Raw genomic sequence first — 3,054 nt, 5'->3', positions numbered from 1 at the left:
AGGCCTGGCCAGGGGAGGGGATATCATGGGGGGGCTCCACGGGGCAGGGGTTACAGCAGCTCTTATGGGACGGACGGGGCTTGGACAGTATTGGATGGTTTAGTAGGAATGAGTCAAGCAGAACAGAGGGGCCGCCTCTCCTAGAGAGGCAAACGGCGTGAACCAGGCACTGGTGTGGGCAGGGCGTGGTGTGTGTGTGTTCGGGGGGTGCGGGAGGGCTGGGACTGGCCCTGATGGAGGCTCCCCGGGGGAGGAGGGACATGGGCTTGCGGGGACTGGAGGATGACCAGACTCTGTGAGCCAAGCGTTTGGACAACGGGGTGTCTTGGATGGTTCCGGAAGGTGAATATTGAAGCCTTGTTTTAGACAAACATGCTAGAGGCGCCCAGGCTCATTCGAAGGGCTTTCCCCGCTTTCTCTGCTCCCCCTCTAAGTGAGCAACGGAGCCTGCCTTTAGATTCCTTCTAAATGCTGTCGGCTTCCATCTGTCCGCCAGCAAACATCTGTGTTCCGTCCACGATCTGAGTATCAGACACATACACAGTTGAGTCTTGAACCACAAGGGGATTGGGGTGCCTCGTGTAACTTTACAGTCTGGCCCTCGGTCTCCCTGGATTCAGCCAGTTGTGTAGGACTGTAGCATGTATTCATTGAAACATATCTGTGTACGAGTGAAGCCGTGCAGTTCAAATCCTTGTTGTTCAAGGGCCAACTGTACTACAACATGCGGTGTGTGTTTGTGTGGGCGTGCGCCTGCCTGCATGCAAGTACCTCAAATACCAGCTACACGCTCTCCGCTGTCCTGTGTAAGCCTCTAGTCCGGAGTCTCCCCTGAACTCAAGACATACATAGCCTGCTTCACATCTCCACCCGGACCTCTCAGTCACTGTGAACTTGACACACCCCTCAGTGAGCTCCCTCCCCAGCCTGTTCTTCCTCCAGGCCCCCCTCCCAGCCCTCCATTCTCCCAGCTACTCAGGGTGAAACCTCTGAGTCATCTCTGACACTTTTTTCTTTCACACCTGACACCTGATCCATCAGTGATCCTGTTGGCTCCCCCTGTGAAATATATCCAGAATCCATCCACTTCTCCCCACCTGGCACTCAAAGCCACCCTCACGCCCCGTCTGGACCACTGCCAGTGATGCCCTGCTGGACTCCCTGCTTCTCCCCACTGCAGGCTGCCCTCAGCGTCCTCTAAAAACAAGTCAGGTCATTTCACTCCTCTGCTCAAAACCATCAGATGGTTGCCCTTTCCCCTCAGCGTAATATCCCTCCCCTCAGCGTGATATCCTCCCCTCAGCGTAATATTCCAGGTGCTTACAAAGCTCTCCATGGTCTGGTCTGCAGTGCCTCTGTAGCTTCCCCTCTGACCCCAATCACTCTGCTCACTTTCTCCTCCTTTACCAGACAGCTCGACATCCCTGAATCAGCGAGCACACACCCGCCCCAGGGCCTTTGCACCAGCTGTTTTCTCTACCTGCAACACTTGCCTTCTGATATCTGCATGGCTAGCTCTTTCATCCCCTTCAGGTCCCTTACCACAGAGTGGGAGGAACTCTATAAAATAATAGCTCTGTCTCCATCATTCTTTTTTTTTTTTTTAATAACTGAGAAATAAGCTTCATATCATGGGGTCTTTATTAAAACACCAAAACACAGGAGAACTTTTAATGAAGCATTTCTATTCCAGGGACTTGCCCAAGTGTTTAAAATAAATTTCTAGTTCTCCTGAGTTTACAGAAGGATTTCATCTGCTTTTGCAGTAATGAGGATAAGAAACCAGCTGTTATCTAAGAAATTTTGTGAGCATTTGCAGTAAAATAACCCTCTATCATTCTTTTATTCCTTAACTAACCCTGCCTGTTTCTGTTTTACTTATCACCACTTGACATTATTCTTGTGAATTGTTTGTCTCCCTGCTCTTAAGGAAATACGTGAGAGCAAAGAACTTTGTCTGTTTTATTTTCTGATTATCACCAGAACTTTGAACAGTTCTGGCATTTGGAAGATGCTCAGTAAGTGTTTGCTGGATGAATTAATTTGTTAGAGGTGTTGGGGGTCTGGACTGGGAAGACATTGTGTACTATTGTGGTAATCTCCACATGGTATGGTAAAGGCATAGACTGGTTGGGGGGGGCCCTCAGGGGTGTAAAGGAAGAAATAAATGGAGAAAGGGCCCAAAGTTGAAAAAGCGTTCTGTTCTACGAACCTCTGAAAGCGGTTCTGCTTTGTCTAAAACCATTTACCAAACATTAAAAAAAAAAAAAATCACTTGTAAGGAAAATAAAACTGAGGGGACCTGGATATACTCCCGGTCCTAGAGCTTAAGTCTCTGAGTCTGTCCAGATGACGACGGGGGCTCTGGTAGAAGTTGGTTCTCCCAGGGGAGTTCGTTTGAGGAATGGATCCACTTTCCTGGTGGGGAAGGGCTGCAGCCCAGAGCCAACAGGGCTGGACCGGGTGCGGGGCAGGGGCGGGGTTACTCCCTGAGTCCATGACAGGCTCTGGCCTGAGAGCTGTCAGTTCTAAGGCTCAGGGGAATCATGGAACATGCTGTTTTGTGCAGACACCTTCTCTTTCTCAGTGTTGCAACTTTTAAAGGTATTTGTGTCCTGGGTCTCACTTAAAATGCTCCTTTTTACAAGGTGCTTTTGTTAGGAGCAAAATCCACGGATGGTGTGTTTCTAAACTGCTGTGTTGTTTACCTCATGGAAAATTGGGCTTGTTTTGCATTATTGACTCAGCTTGCTGGAAAATATTACCTTGGTGGGGATGGAGATGGGGTTACCATTGTAAAAAATGTGTTTTTAATTAAAAAATTTTGGGGGGGCCATGCCACACGCCACGTGGGATCTTAGTTCCCCAACCAGGGATGAAACCTGCACCCCCTGCTTTGGAAGGGTGGAGTCTTAACCACTGGACTGCCAGGGAAGTCCCGGGGCTACCATTTTTGAAATAACTACCTAGGTTCACCTGTGCAGGTAGAATGCAGCATCTCCTATTAACCACAAATGGATTTTTAAAATTTACACAGAATGTGATAAATGCCAT

This window comes from Kogia breviceps, chromosome 11 (assembly GCF_026419965.1).
Source record: "Kogia breviceps isolate mKogBre1 chromosome 11, mKogBre1 haplotype 1, whole genome shotgun sequence".
Lineage (NCBI taxonomy): Eukaryota > Metazoa > Chordata > Mammalia > Artiodactyla > Physeteridae > Kogia > Kogia breviceps.
The sequence above is the reverse complement of the archived record's forward strand: the minus strand, read 5'-3'. Positions refer to the sequence as shown.